General features: G+C 44.0%; 1 protein-coding gene and 1 non-coding gene across 3 annotated transcripts in view; both read left to right on the forward strand.

The window, feature by feature from the left end:
• Rasgef1c (RasGEF domain family member 1C) overlaps window positions 1-24,113 on the forward strand; it is an 84,797-nt gene that overhangs the window by 26,949 nt on the left and 33,735 nt on the right. For both annotated transcript variants that reach the window (XM_046457113.2, XM_046457114.2), the window contains exon 2: window positions 14,551-14,656. The gene's annotated coding sequence lies outside the window, so the exon portion shown is untranslated. The remainder of the gene's footprint in view (window positions 1-14,550; window positions 14,657-24,113) is intronic.
• Window positions 19,770-19,873, forward strand: LOC124101242 (U6 spliceosomal RNA). Its single transcript, XR_006854567.1, has one exon. It is a non-coding gene; the product is annotated as a U6 spliceosomal RNA (small nuclear RNA).

A 24,113-nucleotide genomic window follows, 5' to 3' on the forward strand; every position in this document is an offset into this window, starting at 1 on the left:
ATCAAGAAATTATAATGGCCAAGCACAGGGGCACACCCCTGTAATCCTAGCAGCTCCGGAGCCTGAGACAGGAAGATCATGAGTTCAAAGCCAGCCTCAGCACAAGTGAGGCACTAAGCAACTCAATGAGAACCTGTCTCTAAACACAATACAAAACAGGACTAGGAATATGGCTCAATGGTCAAGTGCCCCTGAGTTCAATTCCCAGTACCCCCAACCCCCCCAAAAAAAGAAATGTAAATGTTTAAGGTGATGGATATGCCAACTACCTTCATTTGATCATTATACAATATACTCATGTATCAAAACATTACACCGCACCCCTAAATAGGTACAACTATTTTGTATGAATCAAAGTAATAATAAACTGGATGTGATGATACAAATCTGTAGTTTCAACACTTAGGAAGCTGATCACTTGAACCCAGGGTTTCAAGACCAGCATGGGCGACATAGTGAGATCTGATCTCAAAACAAATAATAACAATAATAAAATACACAGAGATAACAAAATGTAAAACTTATACTGTAAAAACTAGAATTCATTGTTGAAAGAAATCCAAGAAGATTTAAAGAAATGAAAAGACATCCTAAGCTCATGGACTATCAGACAAGTTGTTAAGAAAGCAATATTCCTCAAAATCATTTATAATTTTAACACAGCCCTTGTTTTAAAGTCTTAGATGATTTCTTTGCAAATTTTGACAAGGTGATCTGTTCTGTATGAAAATTCAAGGGTTCCAGAATAACTAACATAATCTTAAATGAGAACAAATTGGAATCAAAATTTGAAGACTTATTACGAAGCTACAGTAATCAAGACATGGTGGTTTTGCCATAGGATAGACATAGACTCTAAAGGAATGCAACTGAGAATTCAGAAATAAATCTGTGAGTATACTAAAAATCATGGAGCTGTACATTTCAAATGGGGGGATTACAATATTAGTTACATCTTAATAAGTCCATATTTTTAAAAAATACTTTGCAGCAAGTTGAAAGGAACCAGATTTGTGATCGTGTGTTTGTGTGCACACTGTCCGGGTTTTGGCTCTAAATAAAGGCCCCACTGTCCCAGAGGCTGTAGCCCAGGAAAGGGACTGAGCCCAGAATTCCGTATAAAGCCTCTGGGCTGGGGGTTCACACATGCACACATCTTCCTAGTTTTTTTGACAAGGGCCTTTTCTCTGTCTGCTCAACATTTCTGAGAGAAGTCAGAGAAAACAGTATGTTTCTTTGTTATATCATAACGCTGATGACTTCATCGTCCTTGTTCTTCCCAGAAAAGACGATGACGAATTTGTTAAAGTTCAACTGTGAGAGCCTCCTCTTATAGCAAGAATGAGAACTATCCAAAGCAGCTTCTTGCTTTTCAGAGTTATTTTCAGGTCCTGCTTGGTGTCACTCAGTGTTTGTCAAGCTCACCATATGCTGGCACTTGATATTTTCTCTAATTCCCAGTCTCTGGGACACCTGCCCTGGGTCACTCACAGGGAGGGCCTTTCCAGACTCCTCCACAGCAGACATAAGAAGACTATGTATCCCCTACTTTCTGAGACCACTCATGTGTCTAGGTTCCCCACACGGATCACCTTCAATGAGAAAGTGCACAGGTTTTGACTCATTTCCCCAAATTTCAAAATTCAGGGGAGAAATGAAAAAAAAATAAATTCTTATTTCTCTGTTATTTAAGGTCTTCTAGTCCCTTAACAGGCATCTTTGTATGAAAGAAAATGACCCCAGGAAGTCATGTCCAGGTGGCCACTTCTAACTAAACAGCTGTGGTCAGTGTGAGAGTCTAGTCTCCGGTGTGTCCTGAGGCACTAAGACCCCAGCCTCAGTGCCTTCCTTGTTCCCCAAGCCCCAGGCAACCATGGAGAATTTAATAAGGAGGCAGGTACAGCAGGGTTTCACGTGATGGAGACCATGAACTAGTGACATCTCCAAGGGGTGCACCTCTCAGCTCCAGTCAATGGACAGGACCAGGAACCAAATGCAGGCCAATATGGCCATATCTCCTGAACTTTCCAGGGAAGACAGACATACTGATTGTCATGAAAGCTGCCAGTGGGTAAATAATGTAAGAAAATTCACTTTTTAAAAGGGCATTGTGCAAGCCAACCAGGACACCTAGGCCACTGCATGTCAACCTCACCTGGAGAGACCATCACCACGGACTTGGCAGGTGTCTACCAAGAACTGATGCAGGAAACCAAAGGGTAAACTGACTCACCCCTGCCCATGAGCAAGCCAGCAGGCAAGAGAGTCAGCCAGGGAGCACAGGACCCGCCAGGGCATGAGCATGCCTAGAGGGCTGTGCAAAGGGTACAGGAGCCCAGAAAAGGAACTCTGACAGCCAGGGGGAGGGAGGGGACAGGCTTCCCAAAGAAAAGGACATGAGCTGAATCTAGTAAGCCTCTGCCAGGCAGACTGGCAGGAAAGGGCCACCCAGGAAAAGGGTAAAGCACATGCAAGGCATGGAGGCAGGAAGAGTACAGAGGCCAAAAGAGAACATGGGCAGGTGGGACAGCTAAAAGCAGAGGCCCACACCAGGGAACTGGGCATGGGGAGGAAGGACTGGGTGGACCCCAGCTCAGGGATGTTATCTTAGGCAGGGATTTTATCTAGGCCACTGCATGTCAACCTCACCTGGAGAGACCACCACCACGGACTTGGCAGGAAAAGAAGGGTGTGGACCTGGCTCTGTGCTGACTGAGAGGCCCTGGCAGACAGCACCCCTGTGGTATGGCTTCAGGGGAGGGTGAGCAGAGTGGGTAAGCAGACAGCATCTGGGAGGTACATATGTGGCAGACTCAGTGTCTGAACTGCTGGGGAGGCCTGCACCTCTGCTCTCCAAGCCTTTCCTTAGCTACCTCATCATCCCCAGGCCACGTCACACTCAGCCAGGTCCTCAAGTCAGCTCAGCAGAGAAACCAGGTAGCATAAGCAGTAATGCAGGGACAGGAAACCCAGGCCAGGGAGGCTTCCCAGACATGCCATGTTAAGAGACAGGAAAGCTGAGTGGGGTGACCATCCAGCCATATGGGTGTAGGGAGGGCTTCAGTACCTGATGCAAGAACTCAGAACATCAGTGGTCACTTTTCCCCACTGTGTCGCTCATCACAGAGATGGTGGCCCTGCTACTGCTCCTCAGTCCACCTTCAGGTGGAGTGGACAGGGCAGGGCCACACCAATGGATCACTGACCCTACTCTTGACCCCAGTAGACCCAACTAGGTGGGTCTGATAGGCTCCAAACGGTGAGGGATCCATTTGCTAGCCAATCAGTGGGGAAGACACCTCCCTGCCCAGCAGGCCCACATTCTGTCCCTGGTCACAAAGCAGGCCCCTGGGCCTCCCAGGCTTACCTCCGAAGACTACTCTTAGAAATGACTCCCACAGTCTGCTGAGGAAAAGCCAAGTATTTATTTTTGCCAAATGTTCCCTGTTTTTGAAAGCGCCTGAGAGGTGTTTGTCAGGAGGTGTGGGTGACTCATGCAGACACTTGAAGACAGAGCTGGCTATTTTTGCCCCAGACTCTGAGGAGGTGGGGATGGGGGGCAGGGTGCCCATCACAGGGATGTAGGTGCTCAGGATGACTCAAGGTGACCTACAGCAGGACAGGCCCAAGGCCCAGGCAGTGAGCACTGATGCAATGAAGCCCTTGTGAAACAGACATTCCAAAAGTTGTAAATATGGTTGCAGATAAATCCATAGGCCCCAGAGGCAGGGTCTCAGGCTGCTGGGGTTCTCATCAACTGCACAGTCTCTGATCCTCTCACAGATTATATTATAGTACCAGGGCTATGGGGAGAGAGTACTTCAGTCAATGTTGACATACCCTTCCCATCAGACTTCAGGGCCTGACCATGAGACCACTGCTTCAGCACCCTATCCCCTGCCCCTAGTAATGGCATTTACTTTTTCTGGGATTCCCCCAAATCTCTTTCAGCACTCACCAATGGAAGCTGAGTGTCCCAGGCTCTTGGTGCTCAGAAGTCTCAAAGCCTGAGAATAGTTTCCCCTGCCCTCATACTCCACTGGGTCCTCTTCTCCGGGGTCCCATTCCTGGCTTGGAGAAAGGCCACAGAGTTCCTAGAATGAGGGAGCCATAGCCTGTCTCTCTTACAGTATAGTACCATACCCTGGAACTTTTGCCCTTGGCTGACCCCTGCACTCTAGGATTTAAAGGCACAACTATGGAGTGGCTCTGCAGTGTCCCTTCTTTCTAGGCTCTCACTGGGCAGGAGCCCCAGAGGGGACCTCACACATACCACAACCTGTGCAGAGGCAGAGGCTTCCAGGCAAGGCAGCAGGCCAAAAACGGGGAGCTCAGCCTGGGGGACAGATCCACAATGGCCCCCATGTTCTAACCTTGGCCCTAAGGACTGGGGGAACAGGAGAAAGATGTGGCCTCAAATGCCAGAGAAGCCACTTTGGCTGCAGCACAGAGAGGGTGTAAGGTAGCGGGAGGCAGGTGGTCAGGTTAGCAAGGCATGTTGAGGTCTAAGAAGTTCTGGGGAGCCCCAGGGCAGGACAAAGGGTGAGGGAAAAAAAACAACTGGAGAGCTGGCTATGGATAGAGGCTCCAACTGCATTCTTGGGAGCCATGGGAATCTTTGGAATTTATGATGGAGAGGGACCTGGGGTAGTCTGAGTTAGGAAGGTCATGGCAGGGTGGTGAGCTTGGGCATGAGCCGTGGCCCAGCAGACACCAGGAGGCTGTACCTGGGCAGGGCAGGCAGGATGGGAAGAATTGCACCTTTTAGTTGGGGGTGGAGGAGCTCAAAGAGAATCTCCACTGAGGACAGTTAGAACTTTCATCCCTGGGCACTTGTCACTTCACAGGTCTCAGTGGCAAATGTAATTTGTGCACAGTCTGATATTCATTCTCCGTGATAAATAAGGCGCTTGTTTTTGCCTCACCAAACAGGCCTGCTCCCCTCTCCCACAGCTGCTGCCCAGCTGGCCAATGATGTGGAAGCAGCCAGGACATTGCTGTCACACTTGGCTGCTAGCCAGGCACCCACTGAGCTTTACCCTTGCTCCCCAGCTTCCTCCATCTGCTGCTGCCTCCAGTTCCCTCTCTCTGCCATTCTTTTACTCATTCATTCTTTGACCCAGCAAGCATTTGCTGAGCACTGTTCTAGGTGTCAGGGTGCAGCAATCAGCAGGAGTAGGCAAGGCAGTCCCCAGAAGAACTCACAGACCCATGAGGAGTACATATAATTCAGACCTGGATAAATGCCACCAGAAAAATGAAACAAGGTCCATTGTAAAGGGGGACTAGACAGTAAGTGTGTGTTGACCAGAAGTCAGGAAGGCCTCCAAGGGAAGGTGAGGGGGAAGCCAGGGGAGGAACTGGGGAAAGGTGGAAGAACAACAAGCCTGGAGCCCTGAGAAAGGAATGAGCACCTCACCCTAAGCAAATGTGTCATATGTAATTCCTAATCCTAAGGATTGCAAGACATTATCCTACATGCATGCAAGAAGGCAGCAAAGGGAGAATTGGGGGACCAGGTCAGAAAAGTGGGCTTGGAGCTCAGTCATGTAGGACCTTCTGGGACAGCAGAAGGGCCAGGGCAGGTCATGAGATGCAGCCAAAGATGGTGCTTAGCAAATCCCAGGCCTGTGCTGGGCACATTTGCTCACAGCCTGTCCATACTTACACAGGGTTATTATTGTCCTTGTTTTGCATGGGGGAAACTGAGGCTCAGAGAGGAACCAGCCCAGAATTCAAATGCTTCTCATGTCTACCTGTCTCCAAATCTCCCTTTCCCAGCTGGCCAACCCTTGCCAGTTCTTACCTTATTGCCCCCAATGCTTACAAAACCCTTTGTTCACTTTCTTCCTGGAATAGTCACATCCAAAATGCATAAATGACCTGCACCCTGTTATGGCATTTTCAAAAGCTTCTCCTAGGAAGAGACACTGAAACTGACCTTCAAGGGGAACAAGGAAGAAGGGTGTTCTAAGAGAGGAAGCAGGGTAAAGCCTGTGTCTTCATCTGTTTTCTGTTTCTGTAATAAAATACTTGAGACCAAGTAATTTATAAGCATAGAGGCTTATCATTGTCCTAGAGCGTGGTGCCAGCATCTGTAAGGGCCTCCTTACTGCATCCCAACATGGTGAGGGCATCACATGGTGAGACAGAGCAAGCTTGCTAGCTCAAGTCTCTTCCTCTTCTTTTAAAACCACTAATGCCTTCATGGGGGCCCCACCCTCATGACCTCTGTAATTACCAGGTTCCTGGATACAGAGTATCCATTCTGGAGGCCACAGAAGCCAACTGCATGTGGAAGGTGCTATAATTTGAATCTGGCTTATCCTCTCTGAAATGCATGTTGAAATTTAATCCCTATTATGTTAAGAGGTGGGACCAGATGGGACCTTCAAGAGATGATTAGGGTTTTGCCCCCATGAATGGATTAACCCATTGATGCAGTAGTGGGTGAATGGATTAATGGGTTATCTTGAGAGTATGTCTGCTATGTAAGTCAGTTTGGGTAGTGGTCTCTTGTACACTATCTAATTACTTCCCCAAAGTCCCACCTCCAGATATAGCTTTGGAGAATAAGTCTCAAATGCATGAACTTTGGGGAGACACATTCAAACCATAGCATCCTGATACAAAAGTGATGCATATCCTATTTGGGATGCAGCAAGCAGGTAGTTAGGCTGATGTCATCTTGTCCAGCATTTCTCATAAAATCAACATACTTATTAAAATTAATACATTTTAAATGAAATTTTACATTCCTACCTAAATCACCAGAATGACTTCCCATAAATAGAAAACAACCCATAAAAGTTAATGTAATAAACACAAATGTTCCTCATTTAAAAAGATAAAAATTATAACATAAATACGAACACCAGCATTCTGGTCTAGGCTGGTGTAAGTACATTTCACTCTCTCTCACTGAATACAGCTAGAAATCTGACACTGAATACAGCTAGAAATCTGACAGAATGCATGAACAACTATGTGAGGAATTAAAAATGAAATATTAGGCAGATTGGGAAATAAAAGCAGAATTTGAAGTACCACCAACCTGGAAGTGACTCTATAATTTTTCCTAACTTAATTGGCCCAGACTGAACTCAGGAAGCCTGAAACATGGAAGGGACATCAGGACTCACAGAGGCTTCCAAGAGAAACCCTCTGGTTGTGGCTCAAGGAAGGAGAAAGGGGTCCTCTTATTATTCAGAGAGAGTAGGAAAAAATCCATTAAAAAATTTGTTTCTGTGTTCCCTCACTCCCTAGCCACAAGCAGTCCCATGGGAGCATTGCACGGACCCTGTAAGAGCCTCAAACTCAGAGTGAAGCAAAACCTTCCCTTCTGAGTAGAGAACCTACTGTCCCAAAGAGGGTAGGGTGAACCCACTGTTTCTATTTCCCCCTATCCTCCTAGACTCAGGGAAGTGCACACCAGAACAGGGTAAGTAAAGCCCTAGTTTTCTTGCCAAAAGACCAAAAGGAGAAGCCTCAGGAAACTGGAAAATACCATAGAGACTGCAGAGAGGGAGGAACTTGGAAAAGCAACCCCATGAAGTTGTTTATAACTCCTAGCTTATCCTCAAGCTGCATGAACATGAATCTGACCCTAAACAGCACACCATAGGCTTTGATACCTGAAGTACGAAATAAACCACTGTCCTGGTCTCACACTGGTCATTAGGTATCACACATATTTCAATACCAATTTTCAACGGCATTGAAAATAACATTAAAACCATAAATAACCCCACAGAAGCCTGGTCAGAACTTTGAGCCTGAAATTAACTAGATCAATTGCCTGCTAAATATTCTCCACAAGATTCAAATAAATACCCAAATTCCATAATTTAGTATTCAAAATGTACAGAACATCATTCAAAACTGACATGTAAAAAAATCAGGAAAATCTTTGCTTATACAGGAAAATATAATGAACAGATACCAAACCAAGATGAAGCAAGTGAATTATTTGGGCTGGGGTTGTGGCTCAGTGGTACAGCTCTTGTCTAGCATGTGTGAGGCACTGGGTTCAATTCTCAGCACCATGTAAATAAATAAAATAAAAGTATTGTGTCCATCTATAACTAAAAAACATATTTTTAAAAACGTTGGAATTATTTGACAGAGATTTTAAAGTAGCTATTATAAAAATCCTCCATCAAGTAAGGGGAAATGCTCTTGAAACAAATGGAAAGTTAGACAGTCTCAGCAAAGAAATAAGATATAAGGAAGAAACAAATGAACATTTTAGAACTGAAAGACACACTAACCAAAAATTTGAAACTCACCCAGCACAGTGGCCCACGCTTGTAATCCCAGCAACTAGGAGACAGAGGCAGGAGAATCACAGGTTCAAAGCCAGCCTTAGTAACTTAGTGAGGCCCTAAGCAACTCAGAGAAACCCTGTCTCAAAATAAAATATTAAAATGTTTCAGGATGTGGCTCAGTGGTTAAGCACCCCTGGATTCAATCCTGGGTACCAAAACAAAATTAAAACTCACTGGTTAGGCTCCAGAGCACAATGAAAATGACTGGGAAAAGGACCAGGGATATTGATAATAGTTCAATAGAAGTGATCCACTCTGAACAACAGAGAGACAATGAAAGAAAAGTTCATGGAATTTCAGGCACCTGTGGGACAATAGCAAAAGAAGGAATGTTTGTGTCACCAAAGTCCAAGAAGGGCAGGAGAAAGAGTGCCATAAAGAAAAAGGATTTGAAGAAATGATAGCTGAAAACTTCCCAAAGACATGAACCCACATATTCAAGAACCCCAAAACAAGATGAATCCCAACCAGAATACAACACAAATTCATGACCAGGCACACCATAATCAAGCTGAAAACCAAAGGGGTAAAAAATGTAAAGCAGGCAGTAAAAATTGATGTTTTACTTAAAAGGGAAACATGATTCAAATGACTGTGGACTTCTCTTTATAAACCTTAGCAACCAGAAGTGGAACAACATTTTTAACTTCTAACTAGCAACCTATAATTCTATAAAAATTACCTCCTAAAATATCCTTCAGGATACATGCTCAGATGAAGCAAAACTAAGAGAATTTGTTGCCAACAGAACTGCTCTGAAAGCATTGCTGAAGAAGTTCTGACAGAAAGGAAATGAAACTCGAAGTCCACTTGCACACGAGGAATGAAGGAAGAGCAACAGAAATGGATAAATACCTGTGGAAATGGCAGAGTAGTCATCCCTGAATCCTTAAAATATGTTTAACAGTTGGAAACAAGATGACATTGTCAGGTGATGTTTTCAATAGATGTGGTTGTAACATAAAAGAGACCTACATATAAATAAGGGATGGTAAAACTTCCTACAGAGTGTTAAGTTTTCTATATTTCACTTGAAGTTGTGAAATATTTATTCTAGAATGTTTTTGTTTGTTTGTTTGGTACTGGAGATTTAATCTAGGAACCCTTTACCACTGAGCTACATTTCCAAACCCCACCCCTTTTTTTAAATTTTGAGACAGGGTCTCGCTGAGTTGCTTAGGGCTTCACTAAGTTGCCAGGGCTGGCGTTGAGCCTGCAATCCTCAGCCTCCCAAGTTGCTGGAATTACAGGTGTGTGCCACAACACCTGGCAAAATATTTATTCTAAATAGACTGCAAAGCATTAAAGTATGTACATTGTAATGCCTAGTGCTACCATGAAAAAAAAAATACCAAAGAGATGTAATTTTAAAACTGAATATAAAATGGAATAAAAAAAATCAAATAATTCAAAAAAAAGGCAGAAGGAAGGAAACAAAGAATGAAAATAAGGGGAGCGAAAAAAATAAAGAGGCAGCAAAAAGAAAAAAAAAGAATCATTACTCTGATTTGAAAACTGCTCTAAAGAATAAGTCAACTAATAAAGAAAACTAGTAGCCCGCATCCAAATCATCAACAGATATATTAATTGTAAATAGTATAAATATACTTATTAAAAGACAAAAGTGTCAGGAGAGGTTTATTTCTTGATTGATATTTTTATTTTTTATTAGAGATTTATAGTTGTACATAACAGTTGGGTTCATCCCAATAAATAGGATAGTTTTTTTTAAATGATTCAATTTTTTGTTGCCTAAAAAAAACATTTCAAATAAATTGCATAGGTAATTTAAAAGAAACAGAATGGAAGAAGATACTAAAACATTCAAAATCCTCATTATTGTGATCATCATCCTCATCCTAGGATGGCTATTTTAACAACAGGCAAAGTAGACTTCAAGGCAAAGAATATTTCCAAAGATAAATATGAACATTAATAGCAATCAAAGAGACATTTATGAAGAGGACATAATAATCCCAAATGTGCACATACCTAACAACAGAGCTTCAAAATGGATGAAGCAAAACAGATAGAACTAAAATCAAAGTAGACAAATTCACAAATATAAAGACTTTTAACACACTTCTCTCATTCTTAGAATTAATAGAAATCAGCTCTAAAAAATAAATCTACTAATAAATAAAACTAATAACCCCCATACAAATACATCAACAGATATATTAATTGTAAATAGTATAAATATACTTATTAAAAGACAAAAAAGCATCAGGGTAGGTTTATTGATTGATTGATATTTTTAGATAGAGAAGAACTGAACAGCAACAGCAACCAACTGGATCCAATTGACATTTACAGCACAGTCACTCCAAAAGAAAAGCAGAGCACACATTCTTTTTAAGTGCATGTGAAATATTCACCAAAATAAAATCATATCTGGGAACATAAAATTCACTTTAACAATTATAAAAGCATCAAACGCATACAAATATTTTCTGACAATAATGCACTTTGATTAAAAATCAAATATAGAACAATAACAGAAAAATCTGCACACATTTACTTGTAAACATTCCTAAGTTTATAGGTAAGAGAGAGAGAAATTTGAAAATATTTTTAAATGAAAATGCAGCATTTCAAAATTTGTAAGAAATACCTAAAACAGTACCTAAAAAGGCTAAATTCTTACATTAGAAAGGAAGAAAGTTCCCTAATCAGTAATTGAAATTGTTACTTTAAGAAACTAGAAAAAAAAAAAAGACCCAAAGCAAGCCAAATAAAGGAAACAATGAAGATCAGTATAGAAATTAATGACCCTTGGGCCGGGGTTGTAGCTCGGCGGTAGAGCGCTTGCCTCACACGTGCAAAACCCTGGGTTCGATCCTCAGCACTACACAAATAAATAAATAAATGAAATAAAGATAGTGTGTCCAACTACAATAAATAAAAAAAGAAAGAGAGAAAAAGAAATTAATGACCCTGAAATCAGGTCCTGTGCCTTCAGAATTGCTGACCCATCTGGTCAGTATTTGCCTCCCAAAAGATACACCGGGCAAGGCAGAGGGAGAACCCTCTCCCACCTACTGCCAATCCCTATTTTTCAGGGCCTCCCTGCAACTTTCTCTCCCCCAAGCCTAGGAAGCATTTTTCTAATCTGGGGGCTATAAAGGAATTTTGTCTTTTTTCTTTTTAGTTGTACATATTTAAGGTATATAACATTAGTGTTGATAGACATAAATATAAGTGTATTGATTATTATAGCCAAACAAATTTATATATTCATCCTCTCACATAGTTCATTGTTGTTGTTTTAATGGTTAAGAACACCTAAAATCTCCTGTCTTAGTCAATTTCCAGTATACAAAAAATCCTGTTAACTTTACTGGAGGATCTTTGCCTTTATCCATAATGGTTTTCCCACACTTATAAAACTTGAAATCCCAAAAGAAGAGTTCTGTTTTTCTCTGTTCTTTGCAGCTACTTCCTCCCCAGTGCTCTTGGACAGGCTGGCTGTGTGAGAGGGGAAAAGGGAATGTTGGTGGGAAGTCGTCCGTATTTTCTTTATGCTATTAGTATTTTATTTTATTAGTTTTCACTATTTTAAGTGATGTTCCTCCTCCTCTTCTCCCTTCAACATCCACAATTTTCCAGGGTCACATCAAATGCTGGCATGTACCCCTTTCTCAATTTCCTGTCATCGCTCCTGTTGACACATTTCCTGAGTATTGCCACATTATGCTATGTTGTAAATACAGATGCTATAACCTGAATATCAGCATAGCAAAGAAAATGCCTTGATGCCCTTGTAGGAAACATTTATGAATCTACACTAGGGATTTGCCTGGCCTGTATAGGCAGGCTCTTAAGCTGTGTAAAGATTGTTGCCGGTGTAGGACTCTTAGCACTATAGATGTTCTTCTACTCACTTTTCCCCTCACTTCTCTATACAGAGGTTCATTTTGTATTTCTTAGCTTCCAAAACATTTTCAAATCTTTCTATCACTGCATCATTGGAGACAGGCATATCATATATGACTAACTGAAATGAAGAGCAGTTTTTTCTTCCAAGAGGCAAAGCCTATGTGGGATGATGGGGATGCTGGAATTGGTATTGGGGTAGAAGTCTAGATATGAGCAGAGCAGAAGTCTCCTTACTTCAGGAAGTCGGGTATAGTGATCCCAGGTGGTGAAGCAATGGTCAAAGTATATCACCAACAAAGGAGATTTGTCATCAGTGGGAAGTCTCCCCTTGCCCACAGCCTGAGAAAAACCCTTTGACTAAGAGAGCAACAGCAATATAATATATTGATCACCCTGGTGCCCAGGAGCAGAGGGTGATCAATCTGAAGGCCCCAGAGAACAACTGCACATGGAATGTGCTATGATTTGTATATAACTGGTTTGTCTTGTCTGAAACTCATGTTGAAGTATAATCCCCATTATGAGATATTTAGAGGTGAGACCTTTAAAAAGGGAGTAAGTCTCTGACCTCATGAATGGATTAGTCCATTTATGCAACAATGAATGAATGGATTCATGGGCTAGTGGGTTATCTTGAGAGTGGGTTTTCTGTGAAAGCCAGTTGGGCTAGTACTCTCACACACTCCCTTTCACCATGTGATGCCCTGCACCATCTTGGGACTCTGCCAGCAATAAGGGCATCGTTACCAGATACAACCCCTTGGTCTTGTTCCAGAATCATGAGCCAAAATCAACCTCTTTTCTTTTTAACTTGCCCAGTCTGTGATGTTGTATTATTAGCAACAGAAAACAAAGACAGAAGGCAGTGCTTGCTCTATTGGACCATGGAGGCTTTGCTGACCTCTATCTGTTGTTCTGCCCTAGTGGGAGCCAAATGGTTTCTTTCAGTAGGACCCTGGGTGGGAGTGAGAAGTGCTGACCTGAATCACCAAAAACAGAGATTTACAGGAAACACTCCAAGTTAGTAAGGAAATGGTATCCAGAGACACTTACACTGACATATCCCTGTCCACCCTCCATGGGTTACACATCTGTGTTCATAAGGGATTTTTAAAGCTCATTTTATTAGCCTGGGTAAGTCACAAAAGTCCAAGTTGTTATAATAATAATTTATTATTATTTAAATTACAAATGTGCTTATAGACTCTTTTGTGTTTGATTCATTTTTTTTAATTAATGAGGGGGAAATATTGAAAGGACATTTCTCCATGTTAGTCTCCAAACAAGGCCCGGGATTTACTTTAATCATATAACCTGCATCATCGGTTCAGGGGGAGGAGGGGATGCTGCACTCTTTGGTCAGGTTTACTTACACCCATCCTGCTTCTCTAGCTCCCCTACCCAGGGTCCCAGCCAATGAGGAGAAATGGTTCCTGGAAGTGAGGAAGCATCAGGAATTTGAAATAACATCCCTTCAATATGGTTTGAGGAAGCAATTAGGTGGTATATCTCAACTTCTATAAAAGAGATGGTATCTTTTGACCCAGTTCCTCTCCTTCTAGAAGTGTCTTGGGAAATCATTGAGAATGTGGTCCAGGGAAGAAGAGGACGTTTTCACTCTGTGGAAAGCTCTATTTTCAGCTGCCAATCTTCTGTGGGTCTTTGGTGCTGTTCACTTGTACTGGACAGGTCCCTTCAAGTCAGGCCCTGAGCTTTCAGAAACTGCTTCTGGAGGTGTGGAAACAGCAGGATCTGTCAGCTGGTAACCGAGGGCCATTTGGAGTCCAAAATAACTCAGCCCAGTGCTCCACTCCCCACCAAGTCTGTCAGGTGGCCTCCTAGAGGCAAAGCCAGGTGCATTCCCAATCTTGGCAAGCACGGTCGCGAGCTCAGGAGTACATCCCAGGACCCTCATAGCATCCCTTCAGACACCAAGGAACAGGGAGGAGACTTTCAGAGGACCCAAACTGCAATAAGATGTGCCTCAGCTTTAGGCTTTGCCAGAAGGGAAAGAGGAGGACCCCAGAGTTTGTTGGGCTCTGCACTGCTCAGAGCAGCTGTGTATGAACTGGCATGATCCAGGTCCAAGTGTGGGGAGTGGGGCTGGTCAAAGGTTCTGATGCAAAGTGTGAGGAGGGCTGAGCTGTGGGCTGGAGCTTCACCTTCATGAGAATCCAACAGGGCATGCTTAGGGAGCTCCGCAACCCCTGGAGACTGGGCCACTTTGGGGTTTCCTAGTATTCAGGTGGCCCTCCCCAGCTCCCAGCCCCTTATCCCAGCTCCCCTGTTGAATCTCCAGGCCATATCTGTTCTCTACTTAACCTTGACCAATTCTTCTTCACAGAACCATGCCCAGGAGTTGGACCTAGAGTTGGGAGCCCAGGCATCCAGGGACGTCCACTAGTCACCAGCAGTGACCTTGTCCACCCACATTACCTCTCAGGGGCCAGGTATGTTCCTCTGTGAAGTGAGCAATCATTCCCACATAGTTGTTTTAAGTACTAAGTGATAGAAAACAGAAGACACATACGCATGATACAGAGTTTTTCTTCTTTGAATTAAAACTCCTGGAGGTCAGAACCTGAATGGGGGAAGTGAGGCAGGTGCTTCACCCAGGACCCTTGGAAATAGGCCTTAGTTCAGTTCCCTACTTCCTAATACAAAGGAGATGGTCCTTGTTCCTGAAGGAGCAGCAGAAGCTGTCTCAAGCAAAGATGCCAATGTGACTCCCTCAATGATGCCCTGAGCCATCAGATACTACCCAGGGGGCACTACTGCCTTGGCCACTGTGATAAAGTAAGGAATGCAGGCCTCTTCTGAGAGCTTCTGGGGCCCCTGCAGAGAATGGAGTATAACTGAATGGAGACTGAAACAGGAGCTCTGAGGAGGCCAAGCTGCTCGGATCTTTCTCATGGCAGGGGAAGGAAGAGGCCATAAGTTCCTGGTGCTTCCAGACATTTGTAGAGCTATAAGGCCAGCATCACACTCTACTACTGAGCTAAGCTCCCAGCCCTATTCCAAAAATTTTACAAAGATATAATGGGGAAAAGGAAAGCGAGTTATTGGGCAAGAATGTCTAAAATTCTACACATACTATGGCAAGAGCAGAATAGCTCTGATTTGGAGATGTGGGCTGTCCTATTTCTTTTTTGGTTGCTATACCAGAATACCTGAGAACGGATAATTTATTAAAAAAAAATAGAGTTTTATTTTGGCTCATGGTTCTGGAAGCTGGGTCGTCTAAAATCGTGATTCTTATGAGGACCTCATGCTGTTTCAATTCCTGGTAGCAAGCCAAGGAGCAAATGAGTTTGTGTGGAAGAGGAGAAATCACATTCTATAAGGATTCACTCTCCAGGTAACCAATCCAATCCCATGAGAAAGGCATTAATACCTTTTAACTATCTAATCAGCCTAAATGCCCCACCTATCAGCATAGCCACTATGGCAATCAAGTTGCAGAGAGGATCAACAATATTCAGTCCAGAGCATGAGACTACTATTACCTTCAAGGCCAGCTCAGCAGGGATAATTCCCAGTAGCTATTGATGCCTGGTTGCAGAAAGTCCAGCTAGCAGGCTGGATGAGAAAGATAGTGGGTTATCTGGGCCACAGCCAGCATGGAAATTCTGGTGGACCAGGGGAGCAGAGGCAGCAAGTCTTTGGGGCACAGAGCCTCAGATAGCAGGTGGAACAGTTACCACCTGTATTGTAGTTCCGGCCCATGGCAGGCAGTGAGTTCCCAAGAGGAGAGCTGACCTTGGGGGCCCAGTCTTCTCTATGGCAGGTGGTGTGATGTTTGCTCTGTTACTCGATCTCATTGGCATTTCTCCCTGTTCCGAGCAGGTGAGGACACTTGTCAGAACTCAGGGGAGTAACTTCCTGGCATGACAGTAGTCCTCACAGGGCCCTCCTCCTGCAGTATCCTTTGCTTCTGTCCCTTCCACCTGCTTAGCCCAGTGCCTGCTCAGGAAAGTTTGCCTGGAGAATATGCCCTCTCTAGTCCCCAGGAAGTAGTGAGAACAACATTGCCTTGACCAGCCACCTGCAGGATGGGGATTATAAATTGGCCACCTGGGAGCTAGAGATGTCATTTCTAAATGTACTTTTGAAATGCCTCACAGCATGGCCTCCAAGGTGGCTTTTTTAAAAAGCAGAATTATAGTGAGCCCTCTGTATCTGCAAATTCTGCATCCATGGATCCCACCAACTACAGACAGAAAATATTTAGAAAAATATTGTGTCTGTTCAAAATACAAACAAACGTTTTTCTTATTTTTCCCTAAATAATACAGTAAAATGATTGTTACATGACACTTACATTGCATTACATATTATTAGAGGTGGTTATAATATATATCATATATATTAGAGATGGTTTAAAGTATACAAGAGGATGAGTGTAAGTTATATGCAAATACTACATCTCTTCTTTTTTCCAATATTGAAAATGGAACCATGGATGTTCTACCACTGAACTATATTCCCAGCCCTTTTTATTTTTTGTTTTGAGATGAGGTCTTGCTAGGTTTCCAGGCTGGCCCCAACCTCACCAACCTTCAACCTCAGCCTCCTGAGTAACTTGGGTAATAGGTGTGCATCACTGCCCAGGCAATACTACATTTTTTTAAATAAAAGGGACTTGAGCATCTATGCATTCTAGTATCCACAGAGATCTTGGAACCACTTCCCATGGATATCAAGGGAAAACTATACCGACCACTCTGAAAGTCAGAATAGAAACATGAGAGTTGGGTCCTGGTGTCCCTTAAACCTGGAAAGTGTGGGCATGTGATCAGCCCCTTGGGAGTCCAGCAAAGCCTGTGTTTTTTCATCACCACATCCCAGGCTACTCTCTAAAAGCCTCACACTGAGGAGAAGTGACAGAGCCTTTAGCACTTTCTTTTTTTTTTTTAATTATTTTTATTGGTTGTTCAAAACAATACAAAGCTCTTGACATATCATATTTCATACATTAGATTCAAGCTGGTTATGAACTCCCAATTTTACCCCAAATACAGATTGCAGAATCACATCGGTTACACATCCACATTTTTACATAATGCCCTATTAGTAACTGTTGTATTCTGCTACCTTTCCTATCCTCTACTATCCCCCCTCCCCTCCCCTCCCATCTTCTCTCTCTACCCCATCTACTGTAATTCATTTCTCTCCTTGTTTATTTTCCCATTCCCCTCACAACCTCTTATATGTAATTTTGTATAACAATGAGGGTCTCCCTCCATTACCATGCAATTTCCCTTTTCTCTCCCTTTCCCTCCCACCTCATGACTCTGTTTAATGTTAATCTTTTCTTCCTGCTCTTCCTCCCTGCTCTGTTCTTAGTTGCTCTCATTATATCAATGAAGACATTTGGTATTTGTTTTTTAGGGATTGGCTAGCTTCACTAAGCATAATCTGCTCTAGTGCCATCCATTTCCCTGCAAATTCCATGATTTTGTCATTTTTCATGAAATTCATATGGAAAAATAAAAGACCCAGAATAGCAAAAGCAATTCTAAGCAGGAAGTGTGAATCAGGCGGTATAGCAATACCAGATTTCAAACTATATCACAGAGCAATAGTAACAAAAACAGCATGGTACTGGTACCAAAACAGGCGGGTGGACCAATGGTACAGAATAGAGGACACAGAGACTAATCCACAAAGCTACAACTACCTTATATTTGATAAAGGAGCTAAAAGCATGCAATGGAGGAAGGATAGCATCTTCAACAAATGGTGTTGGGAAAACTGGAAATTCATATGCAACCAAATGAAACTGAATCCCCTCCTCTCGCCATGCACAAAAGTTAACTCAAAGTGGATCAAGGAGCTAGATATCAAATCAGAGACTCTGCGTCTGATAGAAGAAAAAGTTGGCTCCGATCTACATATTGTGGGGTCGGGCTCCAAATTCCTTAACAGGACACCCATAGCACAAGAGTTAATAACAAGAATCAACAAATGGGACTTACTTAAACTGAAAAGTTTTTTCTCAGCAAGAGAAACAATAAGAGATGTAAATAGGGAGCCTACATCATGGGAACAAATTTTTACTCCTCACACTTCAGATAGAGCCCTAATATCCAGAGTATACAAAGAACTCAAAAAATTAGACAATAAGATAACAAATAACTCAATCAACAAATGGGCCAAGGACCTGAACAGACACTTCTCAGAGGAGGACATACAATCAATCAACAAGTACATGAAAAAATGCTCACCATCTCTAGCAGTCAGAGAAATGCAAATCAAAACCACCCTAAGATACCATCTCACTCCAGTAAGATTGGCAGCCATTATGAAGTCAAACAACAACAAGTGCTGGCGAGGATGTGGGGAAAAGGGTACCCTTGTACATTGCTGGTGGGACTGCAAGCTGGTGCGGCCAATTTGGAAAGCAGTATGGAGATTCCTGGGAAAGCTGGGAATGGAACCACCATTTGACCCAGCTATTGCCCTTCTCGGACTATTCCCTGAAGACCTTAAAAGAGCGTACTACAGGGATACTGCCACATCGATGTTCATAGCAGCACAATTCACAATTGCTAGACTGTGGAACCAACCCAGATGCCCTTCAATAGAGGAATGGATAAAAAAAATGTGGCATTTGCCTTTAGCACTTTCTTGCCCTGTGTTTTTGTATGCTTGGATGAAGATGAAAGGTACATTCCTAGTACCTTCATCTCTGTCAAAAGCAGGGAAATGAAAAACCCAGCTCTCCTCTAGGCTGTGACTTCTTAACAGTCCCCAGCCCCATCATACTCTTGTCCCTGCAGACATCTTCCAGTCTCCCAGACAGGAGTTAGGCTTAGGTCATCCTGTCCCAGAAACTTTGACAGTGCCAGAGTCCAAGAGCAGAATGGGTTCTGTGCCTGTCAGCATGACCTAGAGAAGGAAGCATCCCAGTTGGGCATTGGTGGAGGTCAGGATGCCCCCCATTTCAGGGCAAATTGTGGGGGTCCTCTCCCTTCTGTCCACCTTCTTTTCTGTAACCAAATCCCAGGCAACCCATGCTAGGTGTCCCCTTAACTGTTGCATGAGCCTGAGGACCTCTAGCTATGGACCTGATGCAGGATGAGGAGACCTACATGTACCTAGGCAATGGGAATAGATGTAGGCAGGGAAACTGAGGCAGAAGTGCATGCCTAGACCAAAGGCAGGAAGGGGAAATCTGACACAGAAGCCATTCTAGCCTCCTCCCACAGCTAGCCTGCCACAGGTTTGGCTCTTATGTCAGGTCTCCACCAGCTGGATCTTCCAGGAAGGCATCTCATTGGCCCAGACTTGGCTGGTGCCCACCTCTTGGCCAGGGGAGGATGGTGCCTCCACTGACTATCTCAGCAAGACAGTTGCTTTTTCATCAGAGAATGATATTATTTCCCAAAGCAAAAATCTAAAGGTCTAGCCAGAGAGAAAAAAAAAAAAACTGGATGCTAAGAAGGCAAATCAAACAGACAGAAGCTCTAGGAGGGGCAAATGTGGGTCCAAGCTCAGGTCTAGGATGGAAAGAGAACTAGACCCTCGGAGGGGCTGCAGGAGGCTCAAGATTGACATGTGGTACTTGGCTCTGCAGTACATATACTAAAGTTGAAACGATACAGAGATCAGCATGGCCCCTGCACAAGGATGTCAGGCAGATTAATGAAGCATTCCATATTAAAAAAAAAAAATTATGTGTGGGATAACCTTGGCACAGGGCCCTGGGGAACCAAACACATTGCTTGGGGAACTGGCCTGTCCCAGGAGGGCTGTTGTAACCAAAAGGCCAGCTAATATGTCCTCCTCTGTTCATGTCCAGGGCACACTCAGGAGTTTGACTGTGTCCTTTTAGCTCTGTAGCTTGGGGACAGAAGCATCAATGCCTATGTGGGCGATTGGCAAGAACAAGGAGTGGACCTCAGAAACACCTGTCTATTCTCAAATTGCATCTCTGCCAGGTATACTTGGCGTGTGAGCTGGCTGCCTGCCTTTCACTCTCTAAGCCTCAGTTTCCTTACATGTGGGGTGGGAGAGCTATAGGATGATTTGGAGGTCAGGCAGAGAGGAATGGCCCTGTGAACTCTCCCGGGCCAGGTCCTCAAGCATTAGCCCAGCTCCTCCCTCGCACTGGCCCCACTGCTTGAATGCCTGGCATGTTCGCCAGCTCTTCATCTCCATCTGCACTAATTTGTCTTCAACAACTCTTACCTGTATCATCGGAGTCACTTAAACACGACACGTCTTTACTAAGCACGCTATGTTCTGGGTACAGGGTCAGGCCTTTGGGGTGTAACAGTGAGCAAGCCAGTCTCCTTTTAGAGAGCATAGCAAGATTAAAGCCAATGTGGGGTCTTGGGGGATGGAGAGTTGGGATCCTGGGGAGTCACGAGGGGGCAGCCTGGACAAGACCATCGATGTGTGTTTGAGCTTGTCAAGGAATTCACCCCGGTCATAGGGGACCCTTGCCAGGGGTGGTCAAAAAGTAGACTTTGCAGCTCAAACCTTGGCTCAGCCACTTCAGTTTTGTGCCAGAGCAAGGCATTACCTCTCGGTAAATGTCCCCTTGGTATCCTTGTCACAGGGTGGGCATGTACCCGCAACCCTACTCACCATTCACACAGCCCCAAAATATGTCCAGGTGTTCCTGGGGTCTTTCATCCTGGAGGCTGCATCTGAGCACCCAGCTTTACATTCAGCTTGAATGAGTGACACTAAAATAATAACAGGGCAAGCAGAGGGCATGTCAACGATGCATTTGTCAGTGCCCCAGTACAGTCTTTGCCCACATGAACATTATCATTTGTATCCTGTGCAATTTTCTCTCCTGCTGTTTTAATCTCATTATGCCATAACCATTTTCTTTGTTATTACTGGACGTTCATAACCATAATTTCAACAGCGAAAGAAAATCCACCGATGGGTGTGTGATTGTCTCCTTGTCTGTTCTTGTTCATCATCTTACAGCATTCTAGACTGAGTTCGCTGTTTACAATTAATACAAAGCAAATAATTTTTTCCAGAGCTTTTTTCCTCTAGGTTAATCTCATGGAGTAAATTGCCAAGAATTTGATGAGGGTGAAAAGACCTAAGAACATAAGGATCTTGGCACATCAATCTTGATACAATTTAAAGGGAGTGTGACACTGTACACCTCACCTCCAGTAATGTTTCAGGGGCTACTCCAACATGCCTGCCAGCATTGGTTATTTTATTGTCTTATTTATTTCATGGATACTGCTATAGTTTGGATCTTAAGTTTTCCCCAAAGGTCCACATGTTAAAGATTTTGTCCCCAGCATCGTTCTATTGGGAAGGAATAAAAATTTTTTAAATTATTATTTTTTTTTCTTGCCAGGTGTGGTGGCTCACACTTGTAATCCCAGCATCTCAGGAGAATCATGAGTTCAAAACCAGCCTCTGAAAATTGGCAAGGCCCTAAACAACTTAGCAAGACTCTGTCTCAAAACAAAAAGGGCTGGGATGTGACTCAGTGGTTAAGCACTCTTGGGTTCAATCCGATGTACCCCCCCCAAAAAAAAAGACTAAATACTAATCCATTTGTATGGATAGACTACATTTTATTTATCCATCAGTGGACACTTCAACTGCTTTATCATTGACTTCGGATTTTTTTAAGTGCTGTTGATCAAACCCAGAGCTTTGAGCATGCTAAGCGAGTACTCTACTACTGAGCCATATCCCCAGACTTCATCACTGGCTTTTAAAATTACTCTCAGATGCCTGGTGTAGTGGTGCACATCTGTAATTTCAGCTACTTGGGAGGATGAAGCAGGAGGATCACAAGTTCAAGGTTGGCCTGGGAAACTTAGCAAGACCCTGTCTGAAAATTTTAAAAAAAATAAAAATAAAAAGGGATGGGGTAGAGCATCCTAGACTCAGTCCCTAATATCACAAAAATTAAAAAATTACTCCAGGATATTCAAACAATGGAATATTATGAGGCAGAAAAAAAGTCTCCTGTCCTGCTATGGAAAGATCTCCCAAATGCATTGTTAATGGAAAGAGACCAGCACAGGACAGTGTGGATTCGCTGCTAGTTTTTTGTATAATAAAGAGGGGGACTATATATATTTATATTTCCTTGTCCTTGTCCAAAACTAATGAAAGCAAGTACAAGAGGGGTTGGGCTGAGACTTCCACCTCCACAGGCCTCTTTGGCTGTGGTTTTGCACACAGGAACATGATGCACCCCATCATTCTGCATTCTCCCTGATCTCCAGTGGTAGCAGCTCTTATCTCATTTTCTCTTGAATAGTCTCCTGAGATCATCCAACCACAACCAGAGAGTTGCCACTCCTGAAAGAGCATGTTCCCCAGTGGGACAGTCTCTATGCATAATTTTGCCTGTATATTGTCAGCTTTCCTTCACCAGCCCCATGAGGCTGTGCTTTGACCCTCAGTGCCTAGAATGGTGCCAGGAGTCCCTCCATGCATGTATGCAATACCCCTGACAAGCAGAAGAAACCCAGGCCTGGGACCAGCTGGAGACACAATGGGTATTTGGAGGTCAGAGGGCTCCCAGCAGCCCGTCCCCTCTTTATGCATCCCTATGGGTCATGATGGTTTTGCAACTCTCAACCCCAGTCCCCAGGCTGATCTAGCTGCTCCAAAGCACTGCTGAGCCTGAGAACCATCCTTACCAACCCAACCCCATCCATTGTGCCCAGTGCCCTGCATAGAGCGCCCAGTTCCAGGCCACCCCCCCCCCAAGGTACTCTGAGAGCTTCCAGGGTCACTTCTTGAAGGACTCTTACTCAGAAGGGCCCCTCTCTGGCTCCTTCCACCATCTGCCCTGCCCTGCAGAGAAGTTCCCAGTTCACTTCTAGCCCCAGTACTGGCTGATCTATCTTTGAGAAAATTGGACTGGGATCTGGGGAAGGCTCGATGCTGCACTGGAAAGAAGTGTCAGGCAACTGGTGGGATGGAACAGAACTTGACAGCTGATGAGTTATCTGTCCTGTGGAATTACTCAGGCACTGATCTCTGAACATGAGGCAGAGCCAGAGCACCCTGCAGAGCTGGCCACCACTCCCCGCTGAGCATCTGCAGCTCCCTATGTACCCACATATGCATCAGCCACCCCACTGGGAAAGACAGGAGGTGATTTTGTGGAATGTTAGTTTCATCAGCTGAAAATTGAATGCTTACAGCTTAGCTGGGGATGTGAAAATAAAGCTGTGATTGTCACCGGGGTCAGGACTGTGCAGAATGCCAACACACAGATGCCAATCCCTCCCCATGCTGTAGCCCAGTTCCAGTTCCTCTCATAACCACAGGCCCATGGGACAGTCCTCTGAGGGGTTCCCTTTGATCCCCTATATCATCTCTGACTTCCCATGTCCTTCTGTCTCTACTTTTAGGGCAGAGTCACTCAGGGGCTAAAAGAGACAGAAATTAATTAGGGTCTGCTTTGGGGGCAGAAGAGACAGGGCAAGCAGGGGACTCTGTGAGTCCTGTGGTGAGCTCACAGGACTCTGTGATTGAGAATGTAGGGGTGACCCCAACATCTAGGGTGGGGACTGGTTGAACAGTCACAGGCTTGCTCAAGACATGTCACCAACATGAAGGCCTCTTCCCTTTCAAGGAAGACTAGCCTACAGGAATGTGTGGAAGAGACTCAGAGAGAAAACACAGGCTTCCTGAACATGGAATATAGGGAAGCCAGGTCACAGAGGATACACTCTGGTGTTTGTCTAAAGGAGGTTTGGATGAAGATGACAGAATAACAGCCACAGCTGACCTATCTCCAGGTCAGGTACAGAAAAGCAGTGCCTCAGACCTCTGACAAGGCTAACAAGGAGAGTCCACTGATGCCAATCAGAGGTCAGGAATCACGTTGGGACAGGGGGACACTGAGGGAAGCAGAGAAGACCCAACTAAGAAGGGGGCATTTCAACCATG

This window comes from Marmota monax, unplaced genomic scaffold (genome assembly GCF_021218885.2).
Source record: "Marmota monax isolate L192 unplaced genomic scaffold, Marmota_monax_Labrador192_F-V1.1 WCK01_AAM20220418_F8-fsc00263, whole genome shotgun sequence".
Classification (NCBI taxonomy): Eukaryota; Metazoa; Chordata; class Mammalia; order Rodentia; family Sciuridae; genus Marmota; species Marmota monax.